This window comes from Canis lupus, chromosome 16, assembly GCF_048164855.1.
Source record: "Canis lupus baileyi chromosome 16, mCanLup2.hap1, whole genome shotgun sequence".
NCBI classification, from domain to species: Eukaryota; Metazoa; Chordata; class Mammalia; order Carnivora; family Canidae; genus Canis; species Canis lupus.
Window position 1 is genome coordinate 26026455 of NC_132853.1, and position 26029 is coordinate 26052483.

The 26029-nt window shown below is 35.6% G+C and overlaps 1 long non-coding RNA gene across 1 annotated transcript in view; it reads left to right on the forward strand.

Annotated features, from left to right (window-relative positions):
* Positions 1-26029, forward strand: part of LOC140607470 (uncharacterized) — a 65192-nt gene that overhangs the window by 17746 nt on the left and 21417 nt on the right. The window contains exons 2-3 of the long non-coding RNA XR_012009471.1: positions 16272-16368; positions 25341-25474. This is a non-coding gene — a long non-coding RNA (uncharacterized lncRNA). The remainder of the gene's footprint in view (positions 1-16271; positions 16369-25340; positions 25475-26029) is intronic.

Genomic DNA, 26029 nt, shown 5'->3' on the forward strand with positions numbered 1-26029 from the left:
GATTGTGAAAATTTAAGCCAAGATAAGACAATTAGAACTAAATTGTTCTTGTTTATTAATGATACAAAAATATAAAATTATCCACATAAAATGATTTAAGTTCCACAAACAATCATAAAGCCAAATAATTCAACAGTGGGAAAAATTTTCAGCATCTTAGTTGAAGAACTATGGTACTGAGGACCTCTACTGTTGAGAAAATGAATGGCTTCAGTGTTAGGATTAAACATTCAGAAAAACATCAACCAGGCATGTGCAATCTATAGCCTGCCCAAAGTTCAGAAATATTTTCAGAGGCACACAGATAGTCACTGAATTTTATGCAGAAATGCATATAACATTGAATCTAGGTCTCCCCTTCCTCCCTAGAGCTACTTCTCCTCCAGGAAACCCCTATCCTAGTACTGTCTTCTGGCCTATGAATCTGTATTGGGTTTGATTACTACAGTTTTTCTGAGGCACAATTACAAATTTAATGTTTACACAATTTAAATCCATTGATGCTAAAAGTTGGAAGTAATCTATTATCTAATAATAATTTATTATCTAATTTAGAAAGGGGAGAGAGTGTTTCTTACATCCATCCCCTGCTTTGAAAGAGAAGAGCTCCATCTAAAATGATCAGTGCTTAGAAATGCAAAATGGTCAATAGAAATGTTGCTCTTTTCAGATAATTTTTCTTTTAATTTACCCAGATGCTGAAAGGTTGACTAAAAGTACTAAAGATTCTCCTACAGTTTACTTCCCTACAAAGTCCGAATTCAAAAGATAATTGATTCTGCTAAGCCATTGAGCCTACGACACACATTTTCCCTCAGATTTCCTCACAATTATCTCAGAAGATTTTAGAACAGTGCAATTATTTTTAAAACTGGGGTTCTTGTAAGAAGCTTTTCTCAAATGCCACAAGCTATAGTGCTGGAAAAGATTTCTTTTCTTTTTAGATTTAACATCTGCATGGATATGACTCTCTCTGTAGTAAGCTTTCCCTTTCTGAAAGACTTAGCTCAATTATTTCCATGATATTCATTGATAACATTTAAAGTAACCCAAGGGCCTCTCCAGATATATTTTGGATAATAACTGTCAGACTACTAGAGCTTAAATTTGGGTTCTGTCATTTATTAGTTTATTACCAAGTAACTTGTTCAAGTCACTTAACCTCTCTGACTCTTAATTTTCTCTTCTATTAAAATGGGAGAAAATAATTATCTTGCAGGTTTAACAAGGTTTCAGTAAGATAGCATTTCTGAAAACATATATAACAGAGACTGACACAAAATTAAGGCTCATTATATCTATTTCTCTTCTCTTCCTTCCCCTTCCTTTTTTAAAGAACACTTTAAATGATTACTTCAAAGTAAGAGTTATCTAAGTGTGTTTTAAAATGTGACCAAGTGGGGTCCTTTAACAATAATGTATTTTCAAGCCAAATGTGAGTCAAACCAAATTTTTCCCTTCATCAGATTGTGCTTTCACCACAAGAAAGGCAGGCAAATTTGGGTTGATACTGACCAAGGGAATTAGGTTTTGGAGGGTTTGGTTGTACACATAAAATACCAAAGACATAATCCATTTTGTACAAGGACTTCAATAGAATTACAAAAGAGTTAAGTCCTAAGTCACATGTGAATATGTGGTTTGGTGTAATGGCTGATGAGGGAAAGAATCCTGTGAAAGTGCAAGACAAGAGAAATGAAGCTCCTAACATAAAGGAGGCTCATACCACCTCCAACGCCATCCAATCACACTCACAACATGCAACATGTACATTTGGGCAGTCTGTGCAAAGAAAATTCAACAGCTCCCATGCCTCATCTTTGAAGACTCAGGGTCAGGTCATCCTGTCACAAATTTTTATTTGTTAAAAGATATGAAAAACCATATGCAGAGCACCATGTGCTGTCACACAAATTTAAGCTAGTACATAAATGTATTTTCACAATGCCAGGAGATTTTTTGAACTGTTAATTTAATTTATTTATTTGAGAGAGAGCACTAGCATAGAGGGAGAAGAAGAAGCAGACTCCCCGCTGAGCAGGGAGCACGCTGCTGGACTTGATCCCAGGACTCTGGGATCCTGACCTGAGCCAAAGGCAGATGCTTAACCAACTGAGCCAACCAGATGCCCCTTGGCAGGAGATTTTTGTTGTTTTCTATGCTTGGAGTAAAATGGGAAAGTTAATGGCTCCCACACGCTTTGAAAAATGGAGAAAGAGTAGCAATCTGGTTGAGGGATAGTGGGCTAACAATCAGGAAATCAAGGATCTAAACCTTTTTTATGCCACTATCAGTGGGCCCCAGGGACAAATCCTCTGAACACAGTGCTCCAGCTTCCCCACCAGAATGCTTTAAATAACAATTCTGGCTGGTGACACAATGGGAGGAGATAATAAGCATAAATACTTTGCAATCTTCCTTAAGACAGTGTTACATAAATCCCAGTCATTATTACCACTAATACACTAGGATGATAGTACCTGTGGAGAGGTAATCATCACCTTGGAGAGAAAGAGTAAGCTATTAATCACCTCAAATCCCTCAAGTTGTGTGTCAAGTCAAGGGCAAGTGAGAGATACACACACTATAGTACTGGTGTCAGAATTATTTTGTATTAGCCTCAAGCCTTCACTGTGAACATTTTGCTTTTAAGAAAATAATTCTGAATTCTAAGTAACCTCATTGCTATGAGAAGATAGCAATCTTGACTAGTTTACCTCCCTTGATGTTTTAAATCTTGGCAACAGTGTTGTGATTCCCACTTAAGCTAAAGTGCTTGTGCAGGATGGTGCTGTCAACATAACCAGGAGGAAAGATGCTTATGCTAACCAAGAAAATCATTTCCAACCCAGGATTATAAAATATCTTCCTAAACCCAAACTGTAACTTTTATCTTGGACTTCACCTCCAGCTAATGTGGTCATGTGAAGATCAAATGTTTAGATTGATAAATGCAGCTTACTTCAGTAAGGAACACACTCATTGACAGAGCCCAGAATCCAAAGGTGATTAGTCGACTAAAGAGGGAAGATGAGCACCAGACAACCTTGTTTGTCATTTTGCCACTTAATCACATAAATCTCTTAACACGAAGTGCATCTGCATGGCAGGAAATTAAACACTGACAAAAATAAAACCAAAGCTCCCAAATTAGTTCAGACACCTGTTTCACGAGAGTAAGTGTGATAAGATTGTCTGTGGGTAGCAATTTTTTTCTGTAGCCATTTTAACATTTGAATATTGACACATGTACTTTAGGATTCATTTTCATTGGGGTAGCTGCTTTTTCTATAATGTAGATACATGTTATATTTTAGATAAAAAGCAGACTGGATTTTAATTAAAAGTAAATAGACCATTCTCTAACTATGGCTACTAATTCATGTTCAATATATTTCCTATTTCAGAAGGAAGCCAATTTAGAGATTTTCCCTGTACCAAAAAACACTAAAAGTGACTAATATTTCTACACACATATTTAGCCTATTTGATTTTGATCAAGATTTCCCTTATGATCCTTACATTGTTTAAATGAGTTCTTTATAAGACAGACTCTAATACCCAAGCATGTGAGAGCTATTATCTAAAGATTTTTTATCCAAATGAAAAATATCATTTAAACACCATAATATTTCTTTTTTTGTTTGTTTGTTTGTTTTTCTTTTTTATTTTATTTATTTTTTATTTTTTTAATTTTATTTATTATTTTTTTTATTGGTGTTCAATTTACCAACATACAGAATAACCCCCAGTGCCCGTCACCCAATCACTCCCACCCCCCTAATATTTCTTTCTTAAAAGAAAACCACATAGCCATGGTCTTGTACTGTCATTTGACAACGCTTCTTCTCCTATGTTCCATTTTTTAGTTACAACTACAGATATAAAAACATGTGCAAATCAGTTAAACATTCGAGAAAATATTGTGAAATAGCAAAGTAGGAAATACTCTCTGCTGAGAAAAATCTATCCTTGATAGGCACTGCTAATTAAACATTTTTTTAATTTAAAAATAACTTTAAGTAGGACATCTTTAAGAGGAATTTGGCTTTTTTTTTTTTTTTTAACAGCACAAACGTACAGAAAATACTGGAGATGTTCAAATACACCAGGCACTTACAGAATAACACATAAGCAGATAAAACGCAGAAAAGATCCATGGAGAGTTTTCATGGCTACTGAAAGGAGTCAGCAGAGTACCACAGCTCTTTTCAAAACATACCAAAGTATGGAATAAAGCATTCCAAGCACAAAATGAGCACTCAACAAGAGCTGCAAAAGAGTCTTTTACCTAATTAAAAGCTTAAATTTACAGAACTTCAGAGCATTGCCGTTTCAGCTTAGCTTTGCCAAAATAATCAAGCAGAATGAAGCAAAACAAATAGGGGAACAACAAGCCTACCACTCTGGTTTTGATTTGCTGCCCATTACAGTTGAGCGGTTTGGCCTGCTTGGGCTAGACTGCTTTCAATCGTCTTACAAATGCCCTATAATGACACCTAATTTTACTTTTAACTCTTGGAGGAAAAAGTTGTTTTCCTTGTGATGGTATTTGTACTATTTGAACATTATCAAACTGTTTGTTCTAATCCATTAGAAAAAAAAAAAAACATAATAAGGCTCATCTAGAGGCTTTTTCCTAGTTAGGAAGGTGACTGAAAAGATTTAGGTCTTTAGCCTGTCTTTAAATCTTCTAAATGAAAGATGATTTACAATTAAGCTACAAAAATGTGAACACTCTCAAGTCTGGAAAATTTCAGTCTGAATTTAGGTATCCTAAATCAACGCAAAAGACTCTGTCTCACAGAACCAAATCTTAGAAAAATCAGCCTCTATGCTCAAGTCTTGTTAATAAATTATAAAGGGTTCATATACTATGTTTAAGCTCAGCTAGTTTCAGCTGTGACATTATCAGTATTCCCCGATAATGTGCCATGAAAAGGACAATGGAGCTTAGATTTAAAGGTTAAATGGTATAAAGTTAGGAAATTGTCACATGAAGATCATTTTCTTTTCTTTTTAAGATTTTATGAAAAAAATATTTTATGTATTTATTTAAGAGAGAGAGCACGAGGAGGGGAGGGAGAGAGAAACTGAGAGGGAAAGGGAGAGGGAGAGGGAGAGGGAGAGGGAGAGGGAGAGGGAGAGGGAGGAGAGGAAGAAGCAGGCTCCTTGCTGAGCACACAAGGCTCCATCCCAGGACCATGACCTGAACTGAAGGCAGACACTTAACCGACTGAGCCACCCAGCTGCCCCGTGAAGATTATTTTTTTAAGAAAAACAATGATTACACTTCTAATAATTTGATTAATGGGAGTAGGAAGATTAGGTTTGCTATGCCCTTCAGAAGACTTCTTCAGGGATCCCTGGGTGGCGCAGCGGTTGGCGCCTGCCTTTGGCCCAGGGCGCGATCCTGGAGACCCAGGATCAAATCCCACATCAGGCTCCCGGTGTATGGAGCCTGCTTCTCCCTCTGCCTGTGTCTCTGTGTCTCTCTCTCTCTCTGTGTGACTATCATAAATAAATAAAAAATTAAAAAAAAAAAAAGGACTTCTTCAGGTTTAGCTGCAAATTAAGGTCAATTTTTACAGAATGGTAACAGAATCCTCGAATTGTTTACAATTTTAACCATTTTTAATCAGTTTAGCATGATCAAATGCCCTTGTCCTTATTCAGAGATCTTATTTCCATTCAACACGCACTACAAGAAGTAGAAAGGCCATGGTTAGAATCCTGGATTTGAATCCAGGCTATACACCTTTAGACAAGTTTCTTTTCACCAGAATCACTTTCCTCATCTGGAAAACAATGGAATTAATCAAGTATCTCTAAGAATTATTCCAGTTTAAAACTGAGTTCTCAGCAAAAGAGAAATACCAGCCAATGGTGCCCAGAGATCACATTACCCAAGTCTTTCAGTGGACCTTTGAGTAAATGCTATAAAACTACCCAACTATCTGAGCATTGAAAACAATAACTAAAGGCCACAGAGCTGGGAGATTTTAAAATCTGCAGATAAAATCTACTCAAGAGAAAATTGCATAGAAAAAGTTGTTGTACCTGGTGTAGGTTTGCATAAATTCCACTTTCAATAGTAGCAGGAGGGAAAGAGAGTTTAAATCCAGGAAGAAGACTGTGACGAGAGCGAGATTTACAAAACCATGTCAGAAACGACACTTTGCAAAAGTGAACAAAAATAATTTCTCAAAAGTGAGGGTGAGGGCAGCCCCGGTGGCTCAGCGGTTTAGCGCCTCCTTAAGCCCAGGGCCTGATCCTGGAGACCCGGGATGGAGTCCCACGTGGGGCTCCCTGCATGGAGCCTGCTTCTCCCTCTGCCTGTGTCTCTGCCTCTCTCTTTCTCTCTCTCTGTGTCTCTCATGAATAAATAAATAAAATCTTAAAAAAAAAGAAAAAAAAAGTGAGGGTGAAGGACTCAAACTTTTTTCTCCTAGAGGCAATGTAGGCTGTGGCTAGGACATTGAACTAGGACTCAGAAGACGATCCTGTTGCAGTTTAGATTCTGCCACTTACTAAGAACATGTAACAGAGCAGTCACTTCACCTGTCCAGTAATCTTTTTACTCAACTGTAAGAGGCAAAGAATGTTATAATTCAACGTGGTTAAACAAAAGCATAGCTTTCATGAAGTTAGCTGGAAACCTAAGAAAATCCTCAAAAGTTGAGATCATACAATCCACGTTGTACGTTTTGGAAACCTTAAAGAGATGGCAACCGTGAAAGTGTTTTTGTAAGCTGTGAAATACTGTACAAACAGTGGTGTGGTGGGCGTTATTATTTATCGACATTTGAGAAAAACGAGGAGTTAATGTGGATGAAAATTTAAGCAATGCCATACTGGGTGGTCAACACATACTTTCTGAATAAATAAGAAGATCCAAAGTAACGTGTTCAATTTCATAATGAGAACAACTGATAAGCAGATTTGAAAATTTAAAAGGGAAATTCATATCTACCTTGTGGATGGTGTGGGCAAATAGGAAGCCTAATTCGGTAATGAAGAAGGAGAATGTTTAGAAGGAGGCTTCCCACTGCCCCCTCTATCTGCCCAACCTTGGGCATTAAAATTCCTGCCTTGAATATCATTCGGTTTCAAAAACATTAAGTGTCAACAACGTACAACACTTTATGTTAATTTCTTGCTCATGAAGAGTAGATGTTCTAGTATAAATAAAATAGTTCCTGCCCTCCAGCAGCTTACAAATACATTTGAGAAAATGGCAAATGCATACTAACTATAATATAATGTTTTAAGTATGGCAATAGAAGCAGTATCAGAATTGTAGAGCATGGGGAATAATTTTATTTGTAAAGAGGAAAGGGTAAGAAATGGAGAAGAATTTCTTTAGGAGATAATATTCTTTGAAAGATTAATAGGATTTCATTAAGTTAGAAAGGCATTCCAGGCAAACGACTGAAAGAAAGTGCTCCAGAGTAGAAATATAAGTGAGAACCAAAATCCAAGAGACAAAAATTGAATATGAGGGTGACCAAGTAATGGTTAAAGTTTTAACTGTTTGAGCCATAGAAGAGAAGTCATCATCTACAATCACAATCCATTTTTTAAACGTAATATTCTTGGGCAGATCATTCATTACATTTCATTCCACTGTTAATTCCAAAAAGTGTCAACATAAATACATGTGTTTTGCTGGGCATTTTGCAAAGGAAATGAAAAAGATAAGAAACTGATCCTTTCAGAGTTTAAATTTAAACTAATACAGTTTTGGGGCCATCATATGGTGCTTTTTTTAAAAAAAAATTCATATCTCAATTTGAATCCTAAAATGGGCTTAAAGGCATTATTGCCTATAATAAATTGCATCAAAAATTATATAGCTAAATACATATATTTAGGAGTCAAACTCTTATTCTAACTCAAATCGTGTTTGAGAGCTATCAGTTTTATTTTTAAACAGCATGAGTCATACAATGGAGCTAACTTTTCTCACTGTATCGCTCCAGCATATATTTTGCTTAGTTTCATCTTTTCCCAGTGCATTCTTATAGCTCCCTACCAGAGAGGTGGCATATATTTTACTCACTTTTCTGTCACATCTAACTGCTTGCTAATTAGTCTGGTTGAAATATCTTTCCAAACCTATCCTTACTACTAGTTAATCAACCTAAGTAGTCACTTTTGAGTGTTGCATTGTAAGACATACTATCCTTGCCACATTCCCAGATTCTACTGGCTTAGATCCAGAGTTTGAGACTGGAAATTCAATCAGAACCATGCTTTTCTATGGAATTTGACCTTATATTATTTTTTAACACATACAGTCCAACAGAAACAAACAGCCATGAAAAGGAACTTCATATATTATGCACATAGCAAGCTGTTAGGTAAATATGCCATATTATGCCAAGTATATAGCTGCTAGGTCTCTCATGCAGGAGATTCACTTTGTATTTTTGCTGTTAGAAGATATAAGTCTCTCCATCTGAGTTTTCTCCATCTGACTACAGCTGAGTAATGCTAAAGCAGGTGGTCTTGTCTAGGGGTCCTTTGGAGAAGATGGTTCTGGAGGATGGGAACGAAACTCTGGGCTTTTTTTTCAGTCTTTTTATATTTCCTATGTTCCACAAAGGTCAAACTACTTTTATAAAAGGAAATTAAATGTTAAAAACCAGCACTAAAATGAAATCACTCTATTTTCTCACCTAACCCCACAAAGGCAGGGTGTTTGGAGTTCATATCTCCCTATTTCCACTAAGCAGTGGATTCCAATTTAGGATTTTAAAAAAATGTCTCTGACTATTTCATAAGGTGTAATTCTTCAGAAGAGGATATAATGTTGGTATTTCTTATTTAAGAAGTAATGAATTAGGTAATAATGAACTTGATACTTTGATTTCTAACTCACAATTGAATTTTTCATGATTTCCTTTACCAATTACAACATATGTGTAAGTACATTTAGTATATGTGTGATTCTATCTTTAAACACATACCTATATTAAGGAAGCAATCTGGTTATTTATAGGTGCTAATCCTGAAAGTCCTCATTGGCTTGACAATATACATTGCTTTGTAACACCTCCTTTAGTCTCCAAATAGAATAAACTCTCTTTGATTAGAGCATATGGTTTCAGATACATACAGTGTAAATGGGAAGACTGATGTGACAAAATTCATGTGTAGGGAGAACACAACGACCATGTTTATAATACGTGAGAGGCAGCACAACATTATGGTTAAGCACACTGGCTACAGATTGAGACGGCTGTGCTTGAATTCAGGCCCTACCACCTATTGCTATACAATCTTTCTTTGCCCCAATTGTTTTATCTTTAGGGGAGATTACAATAGTACCTATGATAAATCAGGTAGTGTTATTAATTATAATTAATATATCATCAATACAATTATGATGTTAATTAATATGATATGAAAATTCCTTTGTACTGTATGTGACATGTAGTAGAGCTCCAAAATGGTAGTTACTATTATTTGCATAATACCATTTGCTTTACAAAGTGTTCTCACTGGCATCTCACTCAGTCTAATAATCTCATTCCTATCATGCAGCCTAGTGTAATTGTTAAAAGAATAGATTCTGGAATCAGACTGCTTAAGATGGAAACCTAGCTTCCCCATTTACTAACAACCTTCATTTTAAAGATGAAAAAACTCTTTTAAAGAGTCAAGTGATTACTCAAAGGCAATTAACTAAAAAGTAGTAAAGCTATAAACAGAAAAAAAAAACTCTACCTACTGTTACACACTATTATATGTTGACTTCAGAAAACATGCAAGTGTATGCATTAAGTTTAGTGTTAGGCACTAATGACATAAAAAGAAAGTAGGTAGATCTTCTATACAGACACAAATGATCTCAATGTAATATACTAAATAGAGATTTGCAGAGATCATTATGGGATCACAAAGAAAAGGATTTTAAATTCAACCTTGGACCTCAGGATCAAATGATGCCTGAATTGGGTTCTTAAGAGATGAGTAAGAGTGAGCCAAGCAAAGATCCATGGGAAGTGCAATCCAAGTAGAGGGAACATAATGAGAAAAAAGGCACCAAAAATATAAAATAACATATGTGTGTATGTAATAATAAAAAAAAATCCAGTATTACTAGAGCATAAAATTCTAAATAGAGAGATGCAGAAGATAAGATTGGGCAATAAGGGACCAGAGGTCTTGCATGCATATTAAAGAAATACTGAAATTTTAAGCAGGAAGTTGTAGGTGAATTTTTCTGGGGGCAATATAGATGACAGATTTAGAAGATAAGATTAGAGAGAGGCAGGAAGCCTAGCTAGGAGGCAGGATATGAGGCAGATTTGAATTAGAGTATCAGTAGAAGTTTGTCCTTAGGCTATGTCTGTAAGGGTATTGACAGAACTTGGAAAAAAGCGAAACTTTTAAAAACATTTGCAATGGTGATACCTTTAAAACACACCATTATATCACCAATTTTATCGTTTTTTTAAATGACTTTTCTAATTTGATAGTTTACTTGTCTATCATTATGATATCATGTATATCTTTCATCCTATACACACTATATAAATATGTTAATGTCACTCCTTAAACTAGATTGCAAGGAAAAGTAAATTCTGATTACAATAAAACTTAGTATCAGTTAATAACATGGTTAATAACAGAATTTAGTAAATTTGGGGCACCTGGGTGGCTCAGTGGTTGAGTGTCTGCCTTCAACTCAGGTCGTGATCCTGGGATTCTGGGTCAGAATGCTGCATCAGGCTTCCTGTAGGGAACCTGCTTCTGCCTCTGCCCATGTCTCTGCCTCTGTCTCTGTGTTTCTCATAAATAAATAAATAAATAAATAAATAAATAAATAAATAAATACATCTTTAAAAGGAAAAAGAATTTTGTAAATTTATGTAAGTAGAAATTCTTTTTTTTTTTTTTTAAGATCTTATTTATTCATGAGAGATGCAGAGAGAGAGAGACAGAGGCAGAGACACAGGCAGAGGGAGAAGCAGGCTCCATGCAGGGAGCCCGATGTGGGACTTGATCCCAGGACTCCAGGATCATGCCCTGGGCCGGAGGAAGGCAGGCACTAAACCGCTGAGCCACCCAGGGATTCCCGCCCCCTCCTTTTTTTTAAGGATTTGTATTGTTTTTAAACATAAAATAATAATGACATCAAGAAATTTCCAGAAAGGGTAACTATACCTTTAAGAAAAGTTACTGCAACATATCTGGGAAAGAAAACCTTTTCAGAGACATGATCAAAGGATTACTCTGTTCAATTTAAAAAGCAACATGCACACCTGCTGAAATATTAGTTTCTATTAATGTTTACATGGTACTAGACTCTAGTATTTTTCTTACAGCTCTTCTATAGGATGGGAAGTTGACCAAAGGTTTTTTTCTTTATACCTTTTGAAAATTCCACTTTTGTCTAGAGACTGAAACTTCTTTTGCCCCTCTCTTTTGTTCTATTGTATACATCGGTGGATTTTAATTTATGTGACTCACCATTGATGCAACTTGTGAAAAGTTCAGCATAACTGGTAATTAAATGAAGGCATTTTGGAAAACATTACAACTTTTGTGTTAATGGGTGTAACCCAAAAGATGGGCCTGGTGAATATTCTCTTTTATGTATTATGACTCCACCACATTAAAACCAGATGGTAAGTAAACACTAAATATACTTTAAAGTGCAAGGTATTATCAGGCAGAAATCATTGATCTTATACCTAACATGTTAACAATGATTAAACAATATTACCTATGAGTAAGAGAGTACTGCACTCTACATAAATTGCAAATTGTTTGAGCTCATTCAAAAATATTTTCAATCTGCCTTGAACTTCTTTTTACTGGAAACAATCATTGCTGGGAACTATTATCTCTATAAAAACTAACAATGAAAATGAAGCAAAAACAAGCTGAAACGTTCCTTTACAAACTACTTATCTTTCTATAGAGCTAGAGGGTTGGCTATTTTAAAGCATTTTTAAAGCTAAGAGAAGCTTCAGACACCCTAGATTAACATTGAAATGGACTTATCCACCTGGTTTTTAATGTGTTGATCTCCAAGACAAGAAGCTGCATGCTAATTAACACAGGTCTCATTTCAACTGAAAGTTCAAAGAAGCACACTTTGGAAGATATTACAAAATTAGAGTGACTAATTCTACCTGAGAACTATTAGGTACTTGTTTTCTTTTAAGTGTTTCATATACATTTTTTTGTTACTCAAAGGCCAACTTTCATTTTAGATGTTTTGGACTCTTAGTGGGAAGCATTCCCTGTTTATCTCTTTCTCTGTCTCTCTCTCTGTCTCTCTCTCTCTCTCTTTTTTTTTTTTAACTTCCAGACTCAATACCTACCATGAAAAGAAGCCAGAAAGAAATATTACAAATGTGCAAGTCATTACTGTAAGCATTGAAAATAGAATGTTTCTACAGGTTCGGATTTAGTTCATTTATCTCCTCTGTATTTACCTAACCAACTACACCTTTGTTGACACAATGATTCACAGAGAAAAATAAGAACCCATATTTAAGCATAAAGATCGACAACAAAAAATACCACCCAGAAAAATACTGCTATTGAGTGAGATCATGAGTTAGCAGAAAGACGTATAAATGAATTGTCAACCTAATGGCTCAGGGGCCAGAGGATACTAGTTGGAGCCAAATCTCTGGTCCATCTTTAGTTCTTGTAGTTGTGAATATGAGAGAAGGGAGGAGAGGATCAGGGACTTACGATCACACTCCATGCCAGAACACATATCTTTCCTGGGTGAAAGGAAAGGTTGCATTTGTCATGTACCTAAGTTATGAGACTGGGGTGAGGTGTAGGGATACCTGAAGAATCTATAAAACCATCAAACACCAAGTTCACCCCCTGATATTTTGTATGCAACATTTTCTACAAATACATGCTTTCAATTCTTGGTTATATAGCTAGAAGTGGAATTGCTGCGTTATATGATAATTCTACAACTTTCTGAAGAACCACCAAACTGCTTTCCGTAGGAGCTGCACCATTTTATATTCATGCTACCAATTACTCCATATCCTCACCAACACTTGTTACTTTCCTTTAAAAAAAAATAGCCATCCTAGTGTGTGTGAAGTGCTATCTCATTGTGGTCTTGTTTTGCATTTCTATAATGGCAAATGATTTTGAATATCTTTTCATGTGCTTTTTGGCCATTGTCTATTCCAGACCTTTACTCATTTTGAAATTGGGTTGTTTGTCCTTTTGTTGAGTTGTAGGAGTTCATTATATATTCTGAGTACCAGACCCTTATCAGATAAATAATTTGCAAATATTTTCTCCCATTCTTTAGGTAGTCTTTTCACTTTCTTGATAGTGTCTTTTAATGTACAAAGTTTCAAATCTTGGAGAAATCCAATTTATCTATTCTTTCTTTTGTTGCCTGTGCTTTTGGTGTCATATCTAAGAATCCATTGCCAAATTCAAGGTTATAAAAATTGACACCTGAGTTTTCTTCTAAAAGCTGTATAGTTTAAGTGCTTAGATGTAGGTCTTTGATCCATATTGAGTTAATTTCTGTATATGGTATGAAATTGGAACCCAATTTCATTATTTTGCATGTGGCTATCCAGCTGTCCCAGCACTATTTGTTGAAAAGATTATTTTTCCCTCATTGAATAATCTTAGCACTCTTGTCAAAAATCAGTTGATCATGGATACATGGGATGATTTCTGAACTCTCAATTCTGTTTAATTGATCTATATGTCTATCCTTATGCCATCATGCTTTCTTAAACACACCATACAGAACAAATTGTAAATGCTTTCATAATAATACAGGATCACTAATCTTATCGTCAATTAAAATGAACTGGGTGGTAACAGTGCCACCTCAGGATACGCTGAAATAAACTTGCTGTTCAATTCCATAACATATAAGCTCAGATCGGTATTTTTAGTTACTTGTGTTTTATGTGGTTTTCTATCTTCCCCATGCTCAGAGCTATCATTTTTTTGCTATAATCAGGATGCCTATCATAACTTATAATCTCATCTTTCTTTTCCTAATTCATTATTTTTAATGCCTCTGTGAATTCAGATAACTGAGCCTTACGCATTCAATAAACATTCTGAGTATTCACTATTTTAGTTTTTTGAGGAAGTAATATGACTCTCTTATTCTAAGATGGTATAAGCATGCTCATAATTCAACAAGCATATATGTATATAACTAATTGTAAAATAAACTGCTAAGGGCACTGATAAAGGTAAGAATAGTGTTGTGGGAGTATAAAGTAGGAAGTATTAATTTAATCCTGGGAGACAGGGAAAGATTTCACAGGGTTGGTGACACTTAAACCATACCTTGAAAGATTAATTGGATTTTGTCAGATCTTATCAGCTAGAAAAGGATAGGAAGTACATTTTAGGGGAAGAGAACATGCTATGTTCAGGGAACAATAAATATTCCAGTGTTACTATAGTCATGGTAAAAAGGAGAGGATGAGGGAGAGAGCAAGCGACAGAGGGCGGGAACAAGAAAGACATGGGGGAAGACAGAGAAAGGGAAGAAAGAGAAAGAGAGAGAGAAAGGGAATGGGAGAAGGGCAGAAAGAAGGAAAGAAACAGACATATGTATGGAAAAACACAGGGCTAAGTAAATAGCCTTGAATATTATGCTAAGGAGTTTGAACGTTTTAAAGGCAATTGGAAAGCAGTAAAGTTTTTGTTTGCATAAGTAATAGGACTAGTTCTGTTTCAGAAAAATAACTTCAGTGGTATGGAGTGTGGTGCTGGTGGTAACTCTGACCAGACAGGGTTAGGAAGTTCAGTTTTTAAAAAATATTTATTTATTTATTTTAGAGAGAGGGAACATGCACACATATGAGTTGGGGGAGGAGCAGAGGGAGAGAATCTCCAGCAGGCTCCCTACTGAGCACCGGGCCAGAGTCAGGACTCAATCTCAAAATCATGACCTAAGCCAAAATCATGAGTTGCATGCTTAACCCATTGAGCTACCCAGGCACCCCCGGAATTTAATTTTAGTTGATGTATGAGATGATGAGGAGTGGACAATGGGAATGGATTTGATTTATAAAAGTAAATCCCCTGAGTCAGAGTTTGAGGAACTTTCCTATGAGTAAAGTGCATAAGGAAGTCATACTGTATAGACTTTGTGATGCTTAACTTTTGGCTACTCTGAAAAAAGACAGGGTTCAAGACACGCTACCCCAAAATATGCATCTAATCTTGGCATATTGCATATTTTAAGCTGAAGGAATTTGAGAAACAGCATGTGCAGGAAGAACTTTCTGACCTTCCCCTGAATCAGGTCATAAAACCTTCATGTGAGAGGTGCCCTCTCTCTACCTGGAGAAAAAGAGCATCCTTATCTCTGAAGACAGATGGACACCAAGAGGTCAACAAGCAGTTTACTAAGTTTCTCCCAGTTTACTACTCTGAGCTCACACTCTTTTTGTCCTATCACATTTTCCCATGACTTTCTACTCTTCGTCACACCTACCATAAAATCACTCAGGTTTAATCACTTCTTTGGGTCTTCATTTCCTTATGAAGGCTCCTATGTCACATAAAACTTATATTAAATAAATTTGTATGCTTTTCTCTTGTTAATCCATCTTTTGTTATAGAGCTCCAGTCAAGATCTTGGAAGGGTAGGAGGAAAAACAATTTTCCCTCTCCTACAAAAGCATAAAAAAAGAGCACAGGCTTTAGAGTCATCAGAGCCCCAACTCTGGCTTTGCCATTCCCTAGCTTGCTATGGGAAACTTTCTTAATATTTTTAAGCCTTGTCATAAAGCAGACACATTACTATTTATATCACAGAATTAATGTGCAGTATTGAGATGACATGAGTGCTATTCAATAAATGTCAGTTTTCTTATTTTCCTTCCTCTTCTAGGTTCTTAACTATATTTTTGATGGTTGAGGTTGTCATCTAAGCGTCCTTAAGATTTAGTATTATTATAATATTTTTAGGTAATTGTTAAGGGTTGATGAGAAAATAATGACCCTGACTCTTCCCTTTGAACTCAACAAAACTATTTCCCAAATTATTCACTTTAGGGGTGTCAGGATGGTTCAATTGGTTAAGCATCCGACTCTTGATGTCAGCTCAGGTCATGATCTCAGGCTTGTGAGATCAAGCCTAGGATTAAGATTCTCTCTCTCCCTCTGCCTCTGCCTCTGTCCCCCCTCTAAAAAATTCAAATGTTTCACTTCAGTATTAGAACTACATTATTTAATGTGCACACCATTACTGTCTTTGGTTTATACTGCTTTTCTGTTTGCAGTGTCATTCCTCTATCTCTTCCAATTTGCTAGTCTACCCTATAAGACTCAACTGAAATATCAGTTACTTCAGGAAGGCTCTCTTCCCCTCTACCTCAGGTAAGGTTTGCCCTCTCTGTATTCCCATATTACCATATATTACAACGTACTAAATGCAAGGATAGAATCACTGTGTTGTAATCATCTATCTGTATATTGGTTTCCCCCCATACACTACATAAAAGGGTAAGAACTGTGTATTATAGACCATGTTGGTGTTTCCTTGGTTCCTTTCCAGGGCTTAGTACATACTAGACATTTAATGAATATTTATTGAAGGAAGAAAAAAAACCCAAAATTTAAAAAATCACCCATTCCAAGTGCTTACAAATTATATCCATTTTCCTGTCTTAAATCTTTCATGTCCTACTTACCAGACTATGTTTCTCTTTGGAGAAGCAGCTATCATCACTTTGAATGAACTGATCTTAGAATTAAAAAAACTCTGCATTGGGATCCCTGGGTGGCGCAGTGGTTTGGCACCTGCCTTTGGCCCAGGGCGCGATCCTGGAGACCCGGGATCGAATCCCACGTCGGGCTCCCGGTGCATGGAGCCTGCTTCTCCCTCTGCCTGTGTCTCTGCCTCTCTCTCTCTCTCTCTGTGACTATCATAAATAAATAAAAAATTAAAAAAAAAAACTCTGCATTATAGTCTGGTTCCATCACTTTTAGCTGTGAATTGTTGGGCAAGTCATTGAATCCCTTTGCCCTTGCTTTTTCATGTGCAGAATAAGAATAATGTGAGTTTGTAATAAGAGTTAAGTGAAATAAGATAATAAAAGAACCTTACATAATATCTGTGGCATACTGAGTCTTCATCATTTATTACTTATAATTTTCTTTTAAAATTTTAAGTTAGAATATAGCAGGAAATGAAAAAAGACTTTTTAAGAAAAATTGGAGTCTTTCATGCAATTAACTAGATTACTCCAATCATCCAGAGAACTCTGTAAAACTGCTTTTATTTTAGGCTCTACTGTTATCACTAGCACCAGAATGAACCTGTTAACAAAAATAAAACAAAGTAAAACACCTCAGCCTCAAAGTCATTGCCAGTCATAAATAACTTGAAAGTTATTTAAATTAAGATATATTGCCTCTATAATGGGGTGCTATCTATAAATCAGGAAGAAAAACAAACAAATAAAAGACCCATTAATGTGAAATGCTGACAAATCTGTGTTTTCAAAGGCCCTGCAATTGGTATTTTCAGAAGCTCTAATAAAATACACATTCATTTTGTCTTCCAAACCTCACAACTAAAAGAATATGCTGAAAACTTTGGGGATAAGTCTGAATGTAGTAAATTTAGATGTGGATGCTTGCAGACTCAAGGCAAGTTTTCACCTTCAAAAAAAAAAAAAAAAGTGTCTGGTTTTTAGTGAATGAACTGTAGTCCTCTAAGCATCAGAGAGCTTTTAGCATCTTTCTTACAAATTCGGAGGCTTTAGAAAGGATGCATTAGTGTGATGCTGCCATCTACAGCCGGAATTCTCCAAATGCTTCAATAAAATAGTGAAAAATAACAATTTTAAGTCTGTCCAGTCAACATATATTCTAAGTTGCTTCACTGAATAAGGAGGTACTCATTAGTTCCAAAAGAATTTTTGGCTGAGATTTCCTCTGATTACCAAACAAATCCATTTTGGTTTCATTTCGGGAGAAATCTCAAATGATACTTTCATTTCATATGATTTTTTCTGAATTTCATAGGCACACATTTCTATCACTACAAAATCTTTTAAAAAGAATTATGTTTGGGATGCCTGGGTGGCTCAGTGGTTGAGCATCTGCCTTCGACTCAGGGCGTGATCCCGGAGACCCGGGATCGAGTCCCACATCTGGCTCCCTGCATGGAGCCTGCTTCTCCCTCTGCCTATGTCTCTGCCTCTCTGTGTGTCTCTCATGAATAAATAAATAAATTTTTTTTAAAGAATTATGTTTGTCTCTAATGATGATGGGAATTCACTTCAGAGTGAAGTTATAAAATAGTCAGATAGAGGCAGGTGATTCAGTCCATGGAAGTGTGGATGCCAGAATTTACCAGTATTGCTCCCTGACGACTTCGCTTGGGTTTTCCCCTTTCCTTCCTTTTTTGACAGCAAATAGAAAGAAGTTAAAATGACAGCAGAGGGCGTCAGTCTTTTTTTCCTAAAAAACAATGCTGCATTATTAAGTAGCTTCCAACTAATATATAAATCTCATTTATACAACACAGAATGTTCCCAGAAATAAACAATTTTACAAAAATGAAAATCATGCCCACTATTTCCAAGTTTGTTATTTCTCAACTAATTATTGATCTCTGTTAACTGTCCCACATTTTTCTCTGAATTTTTAAGTCTCATTATGAGTCAAATTATTTTCCTCAAGCTAGGTTTGTTTTTCACATATTTCAATGCTCATTTAAAGACAAGATGACAAATAACAATGTTCCTAATCTCTCTAAAATATCGTAATGAGTTATTATGATATATGAGTTACTACCCTTATAGTGTTTCTATGTATTTTAATTTTTTTAAAAGGTTTATTTATTCATGAGAGAGAGAGAGAGAGAGTGAGAGAGCACTTGCTTACGTGCATGCACAGCAGGGGGAAAGGGCAGAAGGAGAGAGAGAGAGAGGGAGATCTCAAGTAGACTTCCTGCTGAGCACAGAGCCTGACACAGGGCTCCATCTCATGACCTTAAGATCATGACTTAAGCCCTAATCAAGAGTCAGATGCCTAACTGACTGAGCCATCCAGGTGCCCCATCTGTGTATTTCAGATTTAGAGTTCAACTGGCTTTCCAAATGTGGATAAGGATATCACAGAAAATTTATAGGTTAAATAAAAAATATTAGTTTGTTGGGACACCTGGGTGGCTCAGTGGTTGAGCGTCTGCCTTTGGCTCAGGGCGTGATCCCGGGTTCCGGGCTTGAGTTCCACATCGGGCTCTCTGCATGGAGCCTGCTTCTCCCTCTGCCTATGTCTGCCTTCTACTGTGTCTCTCATGAATAAATAAATGAAATCTTTAAAAAAATAAAAATAAATAAAAATAAAAATATTAGTTTGTTGATGTCTTTTCTGAGGAACACAACATATATACAACTATTTTAGTTTTTCTTTATTCTGTAAACAAAAGATTTCCAAGTAGGATTGGAGAGATGGTGGATTTCAAATAAAACTGAAAATGTGCTCATAACACAGCCAATTATTTACTGACTCTGAATAGTTTAAATTCTTACAACTAAACAAGGTCTTGAGTGAAAAAAGATATAGGCATACATAATACAAAATCTAATAAATAGAAGCAAGCAATTAGTGTATTGTCTGCACATTTTCATTTTGTCTTTAAAACACACCTGTGGTGATGGTTTTACAACTTTGTGAACACACTAAACACCATTGAACTATACACTTTAAAATTGTGAATTATATCATAATAAAGCTGTTATTAAAAAATGTAAATTTTGTAAATTTTCCATAACAAAATCCTGCTAGTAAATAAAATGTGATTTTTTTCCTTGTTAGCAATATATTTAAGAGTATACAAAATGAAATAAACAAAGTAAGTTTTCACTATAGCCCAGATAAGATGATGTTCCCTATAGAGTAAGATATCTTCTGTGTTGTAGTTATGAGCATCAAATTGTAATCTCAAAGACTTTTATGCAATTCTCACTGAAAACAGTGACCATTACACTACAAAGCTTACAGCATAATTTGGCACATTGCAGTATAGTTATATTTTTAAAGGATTCTTTGTTATAACTTTCATCTGTTTTTGTTTAACTCACAAAAGGATCAAGCAAAGGTTATGCTCTCATCATGATATTTCTTTAAAGTAAATCTGAATAGAAACATGAAAGTTACCCCAGTACAGCCATACACATTTGAACTCACTGAGAGTTTTTAGAAATAAATATTGCAGGCACTCTCCATTTGGATTTTGAAAGGAGGAGTAGATAGAAGGGTCATTCTTTTCTAGAAAAATGACTGGATAGCATCAAAGAATCTTAGATCCTGAAGCAGTTTAGAGATAATCTGATTAAATCCGCTGCACTCCTTGATGAAGAACTAGAGACCAAAAGACTTTAGTAATTTATACAAGGTCACACAGCAAGTTAGTAAAAGAGTAAAATAGAGAATGGGTCTCTTGATTCCCTAACCGAAGGTTTTTTCATCCTTTCCTTCCTTAGACTACTATTGTTTAGGGAAAATAAAAATTTGTTAGGTGTTCTCAATTGAAAAAACATATTCATAAGTAGAGTAATCCCATGCACAGCAGGAACTTAGTAAATGTTTTTAAATTATGAGTTATTTTCTATTTATTTTTACTGCTTTTTCACACAACGGTTTTGTGAGATATTTTATAATTCATCTCATTAATGAAGAAAATTGAACATGCAGAGATTAAGGGTGGTTAAGGAAAGAGTCAAACAGCAATTACATCTTTTCAAACTCCATTGGGCCTCATAATCAGCCATCTAAATGAGCCGTGAAATGAATACTATCACATTCTGCTTGAGAGAGTGCAAATTGAAATAACCATTGTGGAAAATGGTTTCACAATTTCTATCAAAAGCCTTTAAAAAGTTTTTATATTTTAACCTAATAATTATATATCTGGGAACCAATTATATAAATATAAACTAAGATCCAGAGATGCAACTTTGAAGAGAAATATTCATTGCAATCTTAGTTAACATGATAGGAAATGGTAAATATCAATGAGGAAATGGTTAAGAACACAACAATATATCCATTGATTATCACTGTAGCTAATAAAAGAAAATTTAGACGAGTTTTACACAAATATTATGTGATAGAATATTAAGTTTAAAAAGCAGAATACAAATCTTACATATGGTATATTTTTTTTTTTAAAAAACCTGTAGGGGGTGCCTGGGTGGCTCAATCGGTTAAACGTCTGCCTTGAGCTCAGGTTATGATCCCAGGGTCCTAGGATTGGGCCCTGCTTTGGGCTCCCTGCTCAGTGGGGAGTCTGCTTTTCTCTCTCCCTCTGCCCCTCCCCTCCTTGTGCTCTCTTTCTCTGTTGCTTTTTCTCTCAAATAAAATCTTTAAAAAAAAAAATACGTATACATAGGAAAATATATTGGTTGTCTAAAGGCAATAAAAATATGGGTGTTTTTTCTTAAATTCTCCAGTGTTTTAACAAAAAATATGTACTGCTTTATAGTAGAAAAATCTTTAATAGATGTTATTAAAACAAACATAAAATAAGCCAGCCAATCAAAAACTAATTCAGAAAATATAATTAGGATCTACCATTGGAATAAAGTATTTACAGGCTTTGGATTCAGAAACCTTTCCACTACACACATTATACTAATGCCATCATCTCTCATGTTGTTGCCAAGTGCATTTCTTTACAGCATCACATATGATTAATATCTAACAAAATATATAGTTCTTTGAGATTCTAAAGAACACCATTCCCTCTAGAGCTTATGAATACTTCCTTGTTTTGATTTGCTTGATCAGACTGCACCAATTAAAACCAAAGTGCACAAGCCTCCCAAACTGAGTTCAGGTGGAGAGGCTCCTCCAGCTGCTTCCGGAGAGGTTTCTTAATTCAAGGCAGTCCCTTTTTTACTGCACATGGTAAAGTTATGTGTTTTCTTTGTACTACGGCAGCATACAAACTCACACCAAAGCATGAGGGGCATGATTCCTCATTTTGCAAAATCCCCATTTAACCAAAGTTGTCGCACATAGACGTAGAAGACTAGCAAATGCCTTGAGGGCGATAGCCACCATCTAGAAGGATAATAAAAATGTTGCTTGAAACAAGAAAACAAGGTCTAATGAACTATTTAGTGAAAATGTTCTTCATTTAAAGAAGATAATTTGTTTTAAAGGGGATTTTGAAATTCCCGAGTTTCACCTTTAGAAAAATTCTCCCTGTTGCTTACACTTGAAAATAATAAGGCCAGATAGAAGAAACTTTTAGTTCTCTGTCAGAGTGATTCATGTCCCAACAGAAGAACCTTTCCTGACTGGATCTCAATAAGACAACCATGAAGGCAAACTGACAACCTGGGTTTCTGCTGTCAAAGATTTGCACATCAATCAATGAGACTCCATATGGCATCTGTTTTCAGTGATCATGTCACTTGCCATCAACATCACATTAAATCCTTGCAGTGAAAATGGGTTCTTTCCCCCCATATTCACAAGCAGATGATCTCTGATTTCATCCTCAGGCCTCTCATGGTGGGAAGAAAACAGTACAACAGTGTCTCCTGCTGCCTATTAGTATGGTGACATGTGTGCATGGGAGAGACTCTTCCTAATGAAAAGGAATGAAGACTTAATCCTGGCAGTACTGACTTCATTCCAGTGTATACTTCCTCTACATTCAATTCAACAAGGTTTTGACTTTCCATTGTTCATTTCAAAGTGTAAGAATACCATTAACTTCTGATATTAGAACTCTCCCATTATTAATCAATTTCTCAAATTCTTCTAATTTTTCACACATTCACTCCCATACTTGCCTGCTCAGCACTCTTACCCTTACCTTGCAAAAGTGATACAAGATAGCTAGATAAATTTGGAGAACAGTTTTACCAACAGAAGGATCTGAATTTTAGATGCCAGAGAGAAAATTACTGGTGTCAGGATATAACCTTATTGTTTCACAAGTTTGACATAACATTCAATGGGAAATCATTCTGGATGAGTGCCACTAAAACCCACACGAATACAAGCTGGCTTTCTGGTATTATTTCAGATCCTTGATGGAGGAAAAATGCATGTCTGGGAGCAATCACACTCAAGCATATATCTTCCTCTGATGCAATTTTGTGAATCCAAAGTGATAAAAAGAAGTTGTGACTTTTGACATTACTGAATAAATTCTGAGGTACTGTTTGAATCAATCAGGTTACTTCTTCCCCTGAAATAAATCCAGTATGTTTACACTCTTACCATATGTTAAAAGAATGCATTTGGAAGTCTCATGATGAGTTAATTTATTTTTTAAAAGGCAGTAGGGGATGGTGGGAGAGCTTATGTAGAAAATCGCCCCAACTCTTTTTTTTTTTCCCTTCAGATTTCCAGTCACATTTCTAATTTTGAAGATCTGCTCCTGGGGAATAGCTAGTTTTTATTGCCTCTTGTTTGGGGAGAACTTGACCAGCAAGGTGGCACCCATTTGAGATGCAGAAGTACCTGCCTTTGAGTACAATGATAGTATGCTCCATATGTGTTCAGAATTACCTGAGAAAGGCCAATTACCTTTTCTAGTCCCACAGTTGCTACTGAAGTAGTTAGGGTGTAAAGACAAAATCATGGTATATGAATAATTCCTGTTCCTGAGGATTAAAATAGCCCCTGCTCTATTCAGATCTATAGCACTTCTTGTCTTTTTGGTTCTTTTTTTTTAATTTAAATTCAATTTGCGAACATATAGAATAATACCCAGTGCTCTTTGGGCACATAATCACCAAAGCTCAATATTTCCTACTTGTTCCAGAAGTGCATACCTCACTTCCAAAACAGGACTAATTTACAGGTATTTGCACATTCCTTCAGCTCAAAGTATACTCTGAAATAGTCTCTTCTGCCTTTGCCTTAGAAATCACAGTAACAACATTAGCAAACTTTAAAGAGTGTTATGGAATCAATTTGCTAATATTTGTGTGGCCCTTCAGTAATATAAAGCATTAAATATTGCAGTGGATAGCAACTTAATAAGATAATTAATCAACCATTTCTAACTTGAAACTGTGTAAGTATGGACATGTTTTACTTCTGAATATTTTATTCTTTCTTTCTTTTATTGGCTTAAGCGTACTACTGAATGTTCAGATGACTCAACTGGAGTGAAAGAAAAAAGACATTTTTAGTTTGAATAAGAATTTACCTTACCATTTAGCCAGCAACATTTTCTTTCAGTACATAGAATGTTTTTTTTCATCTTCACATGCCATTTTTTTATGCCCTGAGTAGAAAGACTGTTAAAAGTAAACACCTGATGTAATCTCTAGTTAGGAGAGCATTTGATCACTGACTTTGCTATACGTTTGAATCAGGACACCCTTTAAGAATACAACCAGTCCCTCCCAGGGTGGAAAGTGACTACACAGTTGTGATGTATACACAGTTAAACCTCCTATTATGTGTCCTCTTAATAATGGTATTTACTTTTGTAGTGTTACTGTCTCCTGATCTCTGAGCTCATACTTATTATAATCCTCTCTAAATAAATAACATTAAAGTTCTGATCCCCATAGACATGCTTGGTGAAGACCATTTCCCTCCATTTTTCTAGGACTCTAAGACCTAAGCATACACTGAGAATCTACAATTATTTAGAGTAAAAATTAGAGTGGAATAACAATTAGGAGCCATGAAACTCTCCTAAAATGTTTGTTTTTTAAAAAATATATTTTTTATTTATTAACTTCAGAGAGAGAGAGAGAGAGAGAGAGCACAAGTGAATGAGCTGGAGGGAGGGGCAGAGGAGAAGCAGGTCCCCCCCTGAGCAGAGAGCCCAATGTGGGGCTCAATCCCAGCACCCTGAGATCCTGACCTGAGCCGAAGACAGATGCTTAACCTACTGAGCCACCCAAGCGCCTCTAAACTCTCCTAAAATGTTTAAATGAATTTACTGATCATTTTTTTCTGATATGATGTAGTGTTCAAACCATAAATAAGTCTTAACTTAAACTGTATCAAAGACAGAAAAGCAGAAGACAAATGAAACAATAATTTCAAATCAATAATAGAAAAAATAGAGAAAATTATTAGAAGTAAAGATATTTAAATAAAAATTATTAAGTCTCATTTACCTTGGTGAATATTAGATTTAATGCTATCATTACTATAATATCACTCTTAAAAGAATTCCTTTTATTTTGTATCCTCAATGCTTAACACATGCCTGGAACAACGAAAGCACTTAATAGATATTTGAAAAGTAAGTGAGAGAATGAATGAATGAATGAATGGCCAATGTACTCTAAACATACAGTGCAGTTTATGCATTAGCCTATACCTTACCACTGATGTTCATTTTACAGGTGTATCTCAAATAAAGCTGTAGGAGGCAAATATAAAGAATCAGCAAACACCTTTAACCTGGACTCCTTGAAACTAATCTTGGATTCATTTGAGAGGGTTTGGTTGAAGAAGTCATTATGGAAGGGAGGAAAAGGTAAAATCTCAAGTATTTGGAAGGCTCTGAATAGGTTCTTAGGTTGAAGTTAGCAAACTTTATTGCCAGAAACTCCTCCACTTTTTTTTTAAGATATCTTCTAATAGTATTTCACGAATTTCATTCGGCTCTATACTACATACAAATATTTATGAATAAAGGATCATATTATGTCTCTAAAGTATATTTGATTTTTAAAGCCATAACTACAGGGTAAAAAGCACAGGGAAGCTGATCTTCTTGCTGAGAGGGAACACATTGAGAGTTCTCTTTGAGATCAGGGTCAAGACTGCCCCTAAAAGTGTGTTTATTGAGGGCGGTACAGAAAAGCTTGGCATATGTTATCAATTTGGGAACAAGTACATGTATCTACATTGGCATCAGGCAATTTGTTAGACCCAGAGGCAGGATTCTAAGTGATGTACTAACAAGGCAAAAATAAGAAAACCGTTTAAAAAGCACATCATTAGATTCAGAATAAAAACACTACCCCAAGTAGTTTATACATAAAACACACCACCTTGTGGAATGAAAGATAAATGCTTTATTATGTTC